The following is a 15,964-nucleotide window of genomic DNA, read 5'->3' as shown; positions in this document are numbered from 1 at the left end:
TTTAAGAACGGGATACTCCACAAGAATGTCAGCAGTTTGCATGTTGCGGACTTCTATGTCTAACCGACGACTTTTGAAAGTGGCTTTCATTGCTTTCATCAGCTTTCCCTTGGCTGGGTTAGATGAACTTGATTCCGATAATATGAATGACTTATGTTCATTCAAGCTTTCCTCATTGTTTGAAGATTCACCGACCTGAAATTTTAAATTGATGATATGAATCAGTGGTTTCCGACCAATGTGCCACGAAAATAGTAATTGCATACTTCGTTAGCAAGAATGCTAGAATTTCGGGGATTCTTGCATCGTGAGCTGCTCGCGTCCGATTCTTCCGTATGAAGCCGTCTCCGTGGACCAGTCCTTCCATACTTTTTTCTTTTTGCGATGAGAACCGGATCTTCTGGATCTTCTACTTTCCGACGTGCGTTACAAATTTTGTTATTGAGTTGCTTTTTCCAAGGGTGCTAAAATATTTTAATGATTTTATTGAGTGTAGCACTTCCATAGTTCATGTTTCAAAACTCACATATGGAGGAAGATAAGGATCTTCATCTGCCAAGCTTGATCCCAGAAGGGGATATTTTGTCACTAGAGCTGAACATACCAGTGTTCTTACTAGCGGCGGCACTTGAAGTCTGAATGAAAAGTGGACGTGTGTTACATAATCAAGCTGAATGCGCTAAAATTGGTATCAGGTAATTCCCAGTATATATTATTCAGTATACCGCAAGTACGGAGAGTTAAAGTTGTCACAGCGCGTTGGGTTGTGAATCAGGAGTTAACAGAACCAACCTAGTGTGCATGGCCCTTTACGCTAATTGAACTGTTATTACGAAAATATGATGATTGTTCAGCGAAAGATAGCATACACCCAATTCAAGTTATTGTCAAAGCTACGATTAGTGTTGCGTCGTAAGTCAAACAAGTGCCGTACTTTCCCACACGTTGAAAAACGCTGCACTAGAATACAGATCACTTTAACAGCCAATACACATCCATAGCGTTTCGTTAGATCGTTGAACAGATGGTTTACAATTGCTCTTCTTGTAGTTTGCCTCAAGGCGCTTTTTGACTGTATTTTTTCCACCTCGTTCTCCAGATAAGCAGGTATACCCTATAGGCACACCTGATACTTGCTGTCAGACTGTCTTTTACCCTTTTTAGTGCAGTCTTCAGCATCCCTCAATGGGGTATCAGTTACAGATGTAGAGGGCTCCAGATCATTCACGAGTTCTGAATTCCGCAGACCACTGCACATATCTCCTGCAATTGAAATATCACTTACGAGACAAAATTCTGGTTCCAAAAGGAAGCGCTAGCTACAAACAAGGCAACTGCTATACACCGTCAAACAGTCGGTGGAAAAAACACTTACTATTCGTTACTTTCGTTTCGGTGGAACCGCCTCAGGTGAGATAATAAGGATCTTCTACTGGGAAACGACTTTACCCCATCGCAGCATTCGGTAGGACACAGCCACAGACTCATCCTAAGTTGTAATAAACGAAGAAACCAAAACGCAAGAAACCTGCACCACCATAAAACTGGCTGGTTTCGCCATTCGCGTTCGCGCCGAGATGGGCGGATATAATATTGTAAAATCCAAATCCTGTTACGAACTCGAGATTAAAATCCAAGTCCAAATCAATGAAAGGTAGGCATCTGATCCGAATAACACGTTGAAGTGTAAAGTTATGTAACATTTCAAGTTCATTTCTACATATATTGATCGTAAAATTAATCTAAAATCGATATCCATTGTTCTTGAATCAGATAAAAATTAATAATTGCGATTATTTAAAATCCTAATCCTTCCTCGTATTGATCTCGCGCCTTTTTGATAAACCGCTCAACCAAAACCGGCGGATTTATTTTGTGCAAACAGGGTGAATTGGGAGTTTATATTGAAATATAATTACCAAAAGGATGATAATGAAAAATAGCAACATTGGAATCGCATCGTATTTTGTGTCTTGTGCATTTTCCTATTGCCGGATATGATGTCTGAGTGTTTTTGAACAACGTTTCAACTCACATATCTTAGGGGCTTGTCAGGGGTGTGTTCGAACTGCGCACTCGGACATCATGTCTGAGGCGTGACTGGAGTAAGTTCGGACTGCGTTGTCTATCGAACATCATGGTAGGGATGTGTTCGGACTGCGTTATGAAACTCGAGCATCATGTCTGGGACACATTAAGGGCATGTCTGGGGTGTGTTGGGCCTGTATTGACACTCGGATATCATGTCTGAGGCTTGTCTGGAGATAGGTTCGGACCACGTTGTTAATCACCCATCATGTTAGGGGGTATTTGTAGCGCAGTGGACACTCGAACATCATGTCTGGGACATGTCAGCGCATGTCGACGGGGGGGGGGGGGCGGTGTTCGAGCTTCGTTGACACTCGGACATCATGACTGATGCATGTCTGAAACAGGTTCGGACTGCGTTGTCTATCGAACATCATGTTTGGGATGTGTTTGGACTGCGTTTTTACATTTGAGCATCTTGTCTGCGTCATGTCTAGGGCATGTCTGGGGTGTGTTGGGCCTGTATTGACACTCGGACATCATGTCTGAGGCATGTCTGGAGATAGGTTCGGACTGCTTTGTTAATGGAACATCATGTCAGGGGTGTGTTCGAACTGTTGTTGACACTCGAACATCATGTCTGGGACATGTCTGGGGTTTGTTCGAAATGCGTTGACAGTAAGACATCATGTCTGAGGCATGTCTGGAGTAAGTTCGAACTGCGTTTTCGATCGCACATCATGTCTGGGACATGTCGGGGGCATGTCGGGGGGCGTGTGCGAACTATGTGTTGACACTCGGACATCGTGTCTGGGCATGTCTGTGGTGTGTTATGGTGTCTGGGGTGTGTTATCGTGTCTGTGACGAATCTTGAGTGAGTTCAGACTGCTATTTTTGTTCATTCTTCTTGCAGAAAATATAAACAATTTACAAGCACAATTACAAGCACCGACCTATGACAGCTTGTTATATGCTTGCATTTGGCATTTGCAAGCTCCATCGAGCTTGTATCAAGCATTTATTAGCTCGTTACAAGCTATTTTACAAGAATTATTTTTACAGTGCGGTGAAGCCGCGTGATAATCAAGCGTAATTTCATTGGTTAATTACACTGACCCAATCTCGCTGGCCGACCGATGGAATGGAGAACAATCGATCTTCTGAATTCGAGAGCGATCAGTTTTTGTACATCAAAGGTGCCGCCTCACTGTAGTGTCAGAACGGTTGCGTTCACTTCTCTCCTGCACTTTCTTCGCCTGTTTCGGCATACGGCCGTAAACCAAACTTTACGCTGATTGGTCGAGAGACAATGGCCATGGATACGGCGCAGCAACGGAGGACGCTGCATTTACCTAGGCCTAGTTGGCACTACGATGTATTCCTATAGCCGTGTAGACCAGGGGTGTCAAACTCATATTGCGTCGCGGACCGGATTCAAGCCTTCAAATCGCTCGCGGGCCAGACCAGTCAACTGTTTCTAAAATGTTACTTCGTGCTCGAAATTGCTTAAAAGTAGCAACAATTCGTCTCGGACAAGGACAAGTGAAACTACTGATATACTTTTAAACAAACTCCGTTATATTCGGACAGTGCAATAGCGCGACACTTGGCAGTCAACTGATTCCAAAATGTTACTTCGTGCTCTTACTTTTCACACGAATACCTTGAAGGTATATATAGATGATACGCGGATCATTTTTTTTGAAGTAGCGCGAACAATGTAATTGACAACAATGCGATGATTGTCTACTTAGTTAGTAAGTTAGTTGAATCGCTAAAACAGTGGCTTTAACCACGATACAAGTTGGCATATAGGCCCAGTATACTCCCTTTGATTTAGTCGTAATCTGGCGTTAGCCCTGCATGTGCTTTGTGATGAATACAAGATAATTAATCGAAAACGCGGACGTTGAGATTAGGTTTATTATTATTATTAAACTGCGAGTCCGGTTTCTCTCGTGTCTGGGGATACATATTGGGTCGAAAGTGACACAGCAGTGCATGCGACCATATATATTTCAATTATACATTTGTGGAACTAACATATCTTCCATGTAAACTGCATAAAACGGTTCCACATTGGCGTTTTTGCTTCTGAGAATAACTACTTTTTAATCTATATTTTTATAAATCTTTGAACTTAGTGTGCACTTTTTGTCTTCTTGAAATTGGATGTCAATTTCACCGACTTGTTGCTAGTGATATCTAGAGAGAAAACACACGTAGTCGAGTAGTTATAATGGGGCCTATGAACTCGGAAGTATTCGCTGCAAAAAATCTCAACATTTTTCACAAATGTGCTGCAAAATATAAGAATTTTTCAATCTACTCAGAATTGATCCGCGGGCCGGATGAAATCGTCTGGCGGGCCGGATGCGACCCGCGGGCCGAATGTTTGACATCCCTGGTGTAGACTGTATAAAATCGACAAGATTACAGTTAAATGTTTATTTCTTCATTAATAATAGAATTAGGAAATAAAATAAAATATTTAGTAACATAACTAAAATATAATGCCGAAACACTGCTGTGTTTATACATGCAGTGCCACCAATGGCAATGAACCGGGGAAGAACATATCTTTCCATTCATTTCCTTCCAACGCAAGGCACAGGAAGGCTTGGTAATGCAGAGTAAGAAGTAGGGCTATTTGCGGCATACATTTGGGCCTGAACTTGATGCCAATAAGAGTGATTTACTTGTAATTATCCAGCAGCAGTCAAATGAAAACTGTTTTTCTGTGATTTCTTCCCATGTTCAAATTTCATAAACTCATCGACTGTGTTGCTACGATATTTCCAGGGGCACTTTACCTTAAGCACACCAACTGCAGATGAGATCTGCTCAGCTAGAATCACTCCATCAGGTGAAGCACTCAGATATCCACATGGAAAAAGAACAAGACCAATCTTTGCTACATTCACATGAGTGATGCTACTTAGTAGTCTTAAATAGCCCTTTATTCGTGCGATAACCCCCACAATATTGAATCCCTGTTTATACTGTACTGCCCTAGAAGTGATTTGAAAAGAGATGGTGGATATGGAGTACCTGCTGTCTTGGTCCCCTCAAATCAGTCGAAAACCCTACCAAAATGGCAAAATTGCTACTTGTGAGTCGAAGAGCCCTATGTATTTACCCCATTCTGCACATTCTCTCTGTTCTGTTGTCCTGTGGGCAAGGTAGCTAATCTGCATATGACTAACTTTGTTGGCTTCTAACCCTAAGATTCAGGAGATGGCTTTGAAGATTCCATTTCAAGGCTACACGATGGAGATTCTAGATCAGGATCACCAGATAGCAATGTAGGATTTGCATGTGCAGCATCCACAACATTGGAGAAAGACGGAATTGACACGGCATGGAGTTCAAGGTCCGCCTTTTTGCAATGCGCGTATTTTCTGCCTAACCACGGAGATTGTGACTGGTAATCGCAACTCTCTTTAGAAGTGATTTTCTAAAGTGTATTGGTGTAGGCTATTTATAATGCACTAGCAGCAAAATCTTCCTTGCAAAAGTGGTAGGACCAAATTTTCATTGTACACAACATTGGTGCTTTTAGCCTGTTCAAGGCTTTGTGCTCCACGACATGACAGTATTTGAACTGATCAATGCATTTTTTCTTGTTTTTGACATTCTTTCCACTCTCTCATGCACTCGCTCGCGATTCATCGGGTCTTTTGCTGCCGAGTTGCAGCTCGGCTCACTGAGATTTCTGGGCTTTTTAAGTCACTGCAACTGCAGTGAGGTCGACGATGAGGAGCAAATGAAGCTTGTGGAAGTAGGCTTGAAGTCCTGCCTTCTTACTCTGCATTACCAAGCCTTGCTGTCCCTTGCGTTCGAAGGAAAAGAATGGAAATATCTGTTCTTCCCCAGTTCATTGCCATTAGTGGCACTGCATTTACAAACACAGCAGTATTTCAGCATTATATTTTATTATATGTTACTAAATATTTTATTTCCTTTCCTAATTCTGTTATTGATGAAGAAATAAACATTTAACTGTAATCTTGTCGTTTTGTACAGTCTATAGGAATACATCGTAGTGCCAACTAGGCTTAGGTAAATGCAGCGTCCACAGTTGCTGTGCCGTATCCATGGCCATTGTCTCTCGACCAATCAGCGTAAAGTTTGGTTTACGGCCGTATTGAATGTACAGTTGTACACACTTTTGTTGACTCGGACGCCACGCAAGCTGCGATCTTTTGATATTTTACTATTTCTCATACCAGTTTGATAGTTTGTTCATAGTGTCCTCTATGGTGTGGCTACAAGCAAATCTCACGGCTCAGTGAAATTAGTTTACGTCGCACTTTCCATTTGGTCAAAGACAATTTGACGGTAATTTTTAACCGGCTTGCCCAGCATTAAATTTGATAAAACGGGCATCAATGGAAAGCTACCACGGTACTGATTGCGAAAATATATTTATTTATTCTGTTAATGGTTCTGGAACTCCCCAAAATAAGCATCGAATGTTGTATTGTAAACGAGTTGGGAACTGTGACGCAACCATACCGTCTGGGCACTTCAGGAGCAAATGCGCACGAGAGTGAGAGTGTGAATGCTCAATCGCTTGTGCAACAATGGCCAATACGCTTGCAGCTTGCGGTGCTCCTCACCGGCTCCCAGCAGACGTCATTGCTGCGTCACAATACTAAACTCACTTACAATGCAACATTCGAGGCTTATTTGGGAAGGGCGTTCCAGGACCACGAGCAGTACCGCGATAGCTTTCGATTGATACCCGTTTTATCAAATTTAATGCTGGGCAAGCTGGTCAAAAATTATCGTCAAATTGCCTTTGACCAAATGGAAACAGTGACGTACACCAATTTCACTGAGCCGTAAGAATTGCTTTTGTCCACACCATACATGACACCATGGTTTGTTGCGTGCATAGTTGTACCAAGTCACGGCATTCCGAGTCAAAACAGTCCTTCTCTGATTGTAACGTTTGATGCGACGAGTAGAGTACGAGTAATTCTAAAGAAGGTCGCGCCCAAGTCCAAATCACAATTTTCAGTCACGAATCATCAACGGGTCATGTTTCACCATCATAAACAAGTCATGTCACGTAATAGTTGCTCTTCCGCTGCGTGGTAACTTTTGAAAGTGATGTATTAGTGAAGTTTGATGAGTAGTTTCAGGCTTCTGGAGTAGTTTTAAACAGAATTCTAAGTTCTCACATTAAAAAAAATTGGTAGTTAAATATTGTCGAATACTTCGAAATCCAAAATGCCGTCGCGGTCAGCACAAAATGGTCTCGTGGGCCGCGTGTTTGGGACCTCTGGTTTAGAACCACTGTCTCTGACTAAATCATCCAAACCAACTCTAGAAATATGCCGTAATCTTATGATTGAGATTACAGATGGACTTATTTCAGCAAATGATGGTTTTTGATAGCATTTTTTGCGAGGGTGGTGATCCTCAAAGTAAAACCAATATACGTTACAGTAGTAATGGTACCTGGAGGCTACACCCCCGAGGCTACATTCTCGAAAAGTAACCCTTGCTGGATTTGAACTAACTTTGGTTGGACATAATTTCATGTCGATCACCACTAGACTATCGCGAGGACTTGGCTGTTTTGAGAATATGAACACTGATTCTAACTTTTGAATTCAGCGAATGCGACTTGATCATATTAATGACTACGCTTACGAGAAATTAGGACATTGTAACTTGCAAATTCTGCGTAAATTGCGTGTGATTTACTATGTATTATTTTTTGTGTATTTAAGACTATGTATGTTCACGAAGAGTGTGGTAGCTCTCTAATAAATTCATCATCACTAATTATTTATTCAAAAATATGAGTTTGAACGTTTAAGTTTCGGGAATGAGACTTGATAATATTAGTCCTACGCTTCCGAGAAATAAGGACGTTCTAGCTTTCAAATTCTGCATAAACTTGGCCGAATCAACTATGCATGATTTTATTTGTATTTAAGACTATGTATGTTCGTGGATAATACAAGCTTATGTGATACTCTTGATTTCGTATGTATTTAGGACTATGCATGTTCGCGAGCGTTGTGATGACGCTTTGATAAATAAATCATCACTAATTAATTATTATAAATACAATTTCGAACGTAGATAGATCGTGGTTAAGACTTCCGCAGCCTCCGCATTTCACGACTTATTTTCATCAGGCGCAGGCAAGCGATTCCCAAGGCTGTAACGATAATCAGTTGCATGTACGCGATTGAAGAGTCGTAAACAAATTAGTCGCTTATACGCGAATCCCAAGGATAAAGCAATCGAAACGAATTAGCCGCAGGCGTGCGGTTCTCTAAGGGTTATGATGATGCAAACACAACCGACACATGTACGCGGCCCCAGCGGTAATAAACAAATTAGTCGCATGTACGCGAATCTAAAGATTATAACTATAGGGCAAGTTTTTGCAACTCTTTTTTACAGCCTCCGGCAGCTTCCAAAATACTAGGAAGATATGTAGAACGCTGTTTTATGCTGTTTGAAGGAATCTTATAGTGCAACTTTTTGCAACTTTTATCCATTTTTTTCATGAAACTTTTTCGATTTTTCATAAAAGCATTTTCGATTTTGGTGAATTACACGGCCAAATTCGACTGAAATACCGTTAATCAGAACTGAAGTAACGCTCTTACGAGTATTTCGGGAGCCGAGTCGGAAAGTTGACCTTATTTTTTTAATCAATCGAGCAAAATGTGGTCTTTCAGTGCAACTTTTGTGAAAAAATAAATGCAACTTTTTACTGCAACTTTTGTCAAAATTAAATGCAACTTTCCACAGATGTAACTGCAACAAAAACTTGCCCTAATTATAACAATAGGAATAGATTAGAAGATAAACTTGGGCGCAGCAAAATTAGTCACCATCGTTAAAGGTATCCAAAGTTATTTCCGTCCGATTGGTATAACAACACTCGTGACCTTAGGGTTATTTATGCGTTAAGTCAAAAATAAGAAAGCAACACTGCCCACATAAAATGCTATGCAATTCATAGCATAAAATATACTTCGGTATACTAAAGTCATTTACACTACGGATTTTGTAAAATAAATGCTGATTATATTGAAGCACCGAACACTTTTACACTGAATTTTACAAAGTAGAGATAAACTTCTTTATCCAATGTACTAAAGATTACGTTTTTTGTAAAATAACTAATTTTTATAACAAGTAGAACACTATTACATCGAATTATTCGAATAGACTATGTACATTATATAGGTGCGATCTAGAACTAGCCTACCGCAGGACGAAGCGCGAAAATTATTTTCAGTTGACCGCGGCCTCGCGCCCCCTTCAGATGCTTTCCCGCCCCAAGGTAGGCGTACCCCCTGTTTGAGAACCACTGGTGTAATGCGTAATGTGACAATGCCAACGAAGATGGTTTGGTGACTTCTTGTGACTTTGACTGTTACGGCATAATTTGCCACATTGACCTTATTTTGAGTCTGGATTACGCATGCGAGGTACGTAGGTTGCGTAATCGCCGCATATTAATGAACAGGCTTGAAAGTAAACGAATTTTCGGTTCAACTTGTACAGCCAATGGTTTTAGTCCACGCAGCAACATTAAAAAATAGGGTTTATGTTTTGAATTCCAGGTTTCTTCTCGCGGGCCGCACAGAATAACTCCGCGGGTTGCATTTGGCCCGCGGGCCGCACTTTGCCTAGGTCGGCCCTAAGGTGTACGACAGGGGCCGGCCACATTTTGTGTGCAGCGTGCCAAAATGTCAAAAAATGTCTAATTTTGTACCAGCTTGGCTTCCAAACATTCAATTTATTAATATTCAACGTTTCAAGCAAGGAATACCATCACCACCAGCCGTTTTTCTGCAGCTGGCAACGGCATCAGTTACGTCAGTGATTCTTGAATTTTGGTCGCGAAGGGAATGAATTTTGGTCGCTACCGCACCTGACCTATCGGCTTCATCTTCAGCCGCGCAATGATGGATCTTCTGTGTCGTCGGAGGACGCCAAATGTCCTCTTTTCTGAGAATTTGTCCTCTTCTATGAAAGTTTTTGTTAAATGTATGTTAAAATTCAACAGAGATATAGGAAATCAGTACTCAAGTGACGGTCCGGCGGGACTTTCGGGAGTTGAGTCAGAAAGTTGACTTTAAAAAAAAATTAGTCAACCAATTACAAAGTCGTATCAAATTTACCGATTTCTCCGGATTTTACTCCGGTATTGTAAATCTAGAAATATTTGAAAAGTGTTCTCTTTTCAGATTCCCAAAATATGGTAACCCTAGGTAAAGATTGTCGTTTCTCCAGATAAATTGGAATTGCTTGCCACCAGCAAAGATATCCAGATATCTAGGAATCCCTTTGGCCACCAGTCGAAACTCAAAGAATATCTTCTTCTGCGAGACAAACACGATTCCAAATTCACATTTTCCGCATTTTCCACATTCATTATTTTCCGCGGAAGCTCTCATTTGTGACATGAGGCTCAAGCTGCGGGCACCGGACTATTCGACGATAGTCATTTCGGCGCCTGGACAGAGGACATATCAATGTCGAACGTTTTGGCTAGCATGCGGCGGTTATTTTGCTTCAAAGTGTTATCGCCACCAATCATTTTGGCAACGCACACACCGCACAAGAGTCGAATGATCACATGTTGTCCGACACTTTATGTCTAGGAGGTGTCTTCTAGAGCGTGAAAACGTTCAGCGCCGGAATGCCGGTTCATAAGTTGCGCTCCCGTAGGCTGTACACAGTGTACAGTGAACACTTCTGGACTAAAGTGTCCAAATGGTTTCATACGATATTCGATGGACGTTCTTTCATGACTGCTAATACGGTTGACTCATTTGTGTACATTATGCATAGCTTTAAAAACATTTCATGTATACATATTAATTTATTTATTGGGGGTTCCCACATTATAATCAAGACATTAGGTCCAATAAATTGCGCAAGCGCCGAAAATAATTACAAGATAAGTAAAATCTGCTCTATAGGACTATATTTATGTTGATTTGAGAAATAATTTTAGATCGCCAACGAGCTTTGTACATTTTGAAAACTTCTGCCTCATTTTCTGCAAAAACATGCAAGGTTATAATAGTTTGCGTCAGAACATTTGGCGTTCCATGAAAGTGAGAGAAAGATATGGTATTCTTTTTCGCCTGCACCATCGAGGTGCTTTGACGACGGAGATGCGATACGGCCTTTATAGTAAGGTCATCTAATCTGCACCACCACATTTTTCTCCTCCATGCTATCAGTGATTTCTGGGCGCCTAGCAGCATAGCTGCGGATACCAGTTTTCGAGTCTTTGATCTGACTCGGCCGGGGATCGAACCCACGACCTACCGATCAAGAAGCCGGACGCATCACCATTACACTATCTCGCTCGGCTGAAAAATCATCTCACGTGCCACAAATGGCACGCTTGCCGGGATTTCCGACCCCTGTGTACGATACACCTGGTTTATGAGCCCTGGACTAGATGTAATATTTAAATATACGTTTGATCGCACCAGCAACTCATCCCGATGCGTCTCCATAGCTGGCCGTGCAAAATTGCAAGGACTGGATATTTTCTGAAATAATTCTACAAACACAACAATTTTAGAAGCGTGAATGTATTATTTACAAAATCAGTGCTCAAGAGATATGGATTGGCAACTTCGAGAAAGGAATATCACCATGCAATACGCAATCAGAAAATGCAATAATTATTATTTACAATGGAAAACGATATACGCTGCATAGGGACATTTTGAATCGCGGAACGAACCTGTGCCGTATGCCCGGATTCGTAAGTTTCCATCACCAGATATATCCTTCACTTATTAATTTCTCGAATTCAACACAGCATATTGCAACACAACAACTATTACGACACTAAGAACACCGAAGACGATCGCCGATATGTTGAGAGTTCTCGCTGTTTTTGCTTTGGAAAGCGCTCTTTCGGGATCAACGTACCCAACCCGTTCGCCTGCAAAACCAGAACTCTATTGTTAACGTCAAATTACGATTGCGCGTTACGATAACGTTGGACTTTGAACACAAAATGTATCTTAATGTATGAATAACTGAGCAGTACTATACTCAGTGCTCTGGACCTCCAATTGCGGATTTCTATGTTCGAGGACTGTTCTGGTGGGATCTATAGTGCCCTTGCCGACATTTTTAAAATGCTACATTTGAAGTTGCTGACTCATGGCGAAACAATTACCAGATGACCAATTAATATGGTCAATGACGATTGGTCATACAATATCGAACTCAAATACCACACATGTAAGACAACGCAACATCTTTCCATTAATCCAGGTGCGGGCAACTTCTCCGGCCGAAGGGCCGGATATGGGAAAAGGAAGTGCTTGACGGGCCGGACTGGAGAATCGATACATTTATCGTGTTTTATCCACCTATACAAGGAATAAATCGTAGTCAATGCAAACTTCAAATTTAAAGCATGTTGGATATAGAAACCCTTATTGATGACCGCAGGTGACTACAGTTATATTGGAACGCAGCCTTCTCTTTTTAATGTTCATGGTCGAAAATGTTTGCTCGCAAATGTATGTATAGACTAGGGTTGCCAAACGTCCGGAGTTTCCCGGACATGTCCGGAATTTCACTGAAAAATCCGCGTCCGGGAGGAATTTATAAAATATGCTTAAATGTCCGGAATTCTGAAGGCTTGAAGCAGGCTCAAAAGTTTTTCGTAAATCACATAAACAATATTATTTTCAAGCACATTAATTCTATTCAAAGTTGTTCTTCGCGCCGCGCACGAGTTAATGCAACGTATAATGATATTAGTATGGGCATCAGGCACCACCCTCGCCAAAAATGCAATCAAAAGAAATATAAATAACCATCAGTTACTGAAATAAGTCTGATTGTAATCGCAATTATAAGCTAACGGTATATTCCTAGAGTTGATTAAGGCCGATTGGATGCTTCAATCACAGACAGTGGTTCCAAATTTTGGGGTCGTTCGCCTGTATCTGGGGATCGCGATGATGTTAGACGTAATCTGCTTCCTAGGTCGTGAGTAAGTTTGGGCAAGCTGAATTTTTTTAGTGATCAGCCTGGTTCACACAAGGGATCACCTATCTTATTCCATAAAAATGAAAACACCAGGGACCCCAAGAACTACAGGCCAATAACATGCGTGACAACCATGTACAAAACACTGACCAAAATACTGGCAAAACGAAGCTACAAACACCTAGAAAATCTTCTACCGCCTGAGCAGAAAGGATGCAAGGAAGGCGCCCTTGGCTGTAAGGACCACCTGCTCCTTGACAAAACCATTCTTGAAAACTGCAAGAGGAGACACACTAACCTCAGCATGGCATGGATAGACTACAAAAAAAGCTTTCGATTCAGTCCCTCACACGTGGATACTGAAAACAATGCATGTGTACAAAATGAATCCGATCATCATCAGATTCATTGAAAATTCAATGAAAAATTGGCATACAAAACTGTTGATCAAACATGACCAAGGAGAAACAGAAACCTGTACAATTCAGATATGCAATGGTATCTTCCAAGGCGACTCATTCTCACCAATTCTATTCTGCCTCAGCTTAGCTCCACTCAGTGAGTTGCTGGGAACAAATGAAACAGGATACGTGATGAAAAAAGCAGCAAATTCTGAAGGTCAAAAGATTCATCACCTTTTGTTCATGGATGATCTGAAACTGTATGCGAAATCCGATACGGACCTGAATAACCAAATGAAAATTGTTCATGAGTTTTCGGAAGATATAAAAATGAAATTTGGCTTGGATAAATGCTCAAAACTTACCATACGACGTGCAAGAGCCACCAGCACTGGCAACATGAACTTCAAAATGGACGAAACTATAACAGAATTGAATGCTGAAGATCACTATAAATATCTAGGGATCTGTGAAAGCGACAACATTGAACATGCTGCAATGAAATCAAGTCTAAAAAAAGAGTACATTAGCAGGCTCAAATCAATTCTCAACACTGAACTCAATTCCAAAAACAAAATCAATGCCATAAACAGTCTTGCAGTGCCTGTCTTGAGATATAGCTTTGGTGTGATGAACTGGCGCAAAGATGAAATTAAAAAATTGGACACAAAGACGAGAAAACTGATGACAATGCACCACATGCATCACCCAAAATCTGATACACAAAGACTGTACATCCCCAGAAAAAAGGTGGTCGAGGACTACAAGGAACTGAATAAACTTTCAAAACAGAAATCATTGGCTTGTCACAGTACATCAACAACAGCGATAGCATTTACTGCAAACTCATTGCACAGGAAGGCAAACAGCGCAAAACAAAATCTCTGAGCTATCGTCACGACAAGTACGTCAGAGAAGTCAACATGGAAACAGCTAACCTGTACACTGCTGAAAACACTGTTGCCAAACCCACAACAATAGCAAAAGCAGCACGAGTTCGATACAAATATGCAACGCTCAAAATGAGAGAAACGATATGGGAGTCAATGCCTCTTCATGGACAGCACCAGAAGTTAACTTCACAGCCCCATGTAGACGAGCTTTCGTGGACCTGGCTATCCAGCTCTGGTCTGAAACCGGCAAGCGAAGGATTCATTTTCGCAGCACAAGACCAATCGCTTCCTACAAAATACAATCGCAAAAAAATTCTGAAGCAAAACACGGACGGCAAGTGCAGAATGTGACAACCAAAATGAAACTGTAACTCATCTCATGTCCGACTGTGGTGAACTTGCAGCTACCGAATACACATGGAGACACAATAGGATTGGTCACTACATTCATCTTGAATCATGCAAACATTTTAACATCACCACTTCGACAAAAAATTGGTACGATTACAGCCCAGCACCAGTGACAGAAAACGATCAGGTAAAAATTCTGTAGGATGTACCAGTTATAACTGACCGCGAAATCAGAAGCAACCGCCCGCATATGATCATCAAACTAAAAAAGAAAAGAGAATGCTTGTTCATTGAATTGGCTGTCCCAGCTGATCACAATATACAACAAAAAGAATCAGAAAAGCAGTCCAAATACGCAGACCTCAAAATGGAATGTGAGAAAATGTGGCGATGCAAAATAAACATTGTACCGATAGTCATTGGCGCTACAGGGGTCGTAAGCAAAAAACTCATGAGACATATCCGAAAGATTCCGGGTAACGTTCGATTCTACATGATTCAAAAGATCACGTTATTGGGAATTGTGCATATTCTTCGGAAGGCGTTGAATGCACCGCTGGACTAAAATTATACTAGTGAATCACAGCATCATTTCTGTAATTTCGATTCTTCATTTTCAATCATCTCTACCTCTGCTCTATAACCCTTGCCAATTCTTCATCTACTGCAATTCTGTAATCTGACTTAGACTCCATGTATTGCATAATAATAACAATTTGACTGCATTACTGAAATTTTCAAAAATTTACTCCAATCTCGCCATTTTCCTTTGGGTGCAGGTAGTTAGTAACAACAAAAACGTCGTACTTTCTAGCAATCCACATGTCCGCTGTATTGGGGATGTTGAAATGTTTTGACAACCGATTCACAGGTCGTAAAACCAGGTCTGAAAAAAAAACGTGTGGAACCCGATGCTGTGGATTTTTCAGTGCGGAGAATGTCGTGTTGTTGTCTAGATTGAGATAGGGGAAAGCGTAGGCCCTGTATGGATTTTATAGTGCAACATTTTTTTTCCATACGAATTTTTACCGCAACATTTATTGCGTCTGGCGCAAAATGTAAAGTAGTGATAAAAAAAATATGCTATTGAATTATTTCTAGTATGTTAACAAAGAGCTATGTGATGGATTAGATCAGTGGTTCTTAACCGCCGGTCCGATTTTCCTGCCAGTTATATTACAATTCCATACCCTAATTTCAAGATGAAATATGTTGAAGGCTTGTCCATTGACGAAATAGATTAGACATCAAACTTTAAACTGATTCAGAACT

At 41.0% G+C, this 15,964-nt stretch overlaps 1 protein-coding gene and 1 long non-coding RNA gene across 3 annotated transcripts in view; both read right to left on the bottom strand.

Moving 5' to 3' along the window:
• Positions 1 to 1,257, bottom strand: LOC145454774 (uncharacterized). Its single transcript, XR_013920226.1, has 3 exons — positions 527 to 1,257; positions 267 to 464; positions 1 to 195 (listed from the first exon to the last, which is right to left on the bottom strand). It is a non-coding gene; the product is annotated as an uncharacterized LOC145454774 (long non-coding RNA).
• The window catches only part of LOC145453215 (uncharacterized), a 184,652-nt gene that overhangs the window by 111,987 nt on the left and 56,701 nt on the right, over positions 1 to 15,964 (bottom strand). The gene's annotated exons all lie outside the window — the stretch shown is intronic.

Source organism: Botryllus schlosseri, chromosome 13 (genome assembly GCF_051294905.1).
Source record: "Botryllus schlosseri isolate E-star chromosome 13, Bs_hap1, whole genome shotgun sequence".
Lineage (NCBI taxonomy): Eukaryota > Metazoa > Chordata > Ascidiacea > Stolidobranchia > Styelidae > Botryllus > Botryllus schlosseri.
The sequence above is the reverse complement of the archived record's forward strand: the minus strand, read 5'-3'. Positions and strand labels throughout refer to the sequence as shown.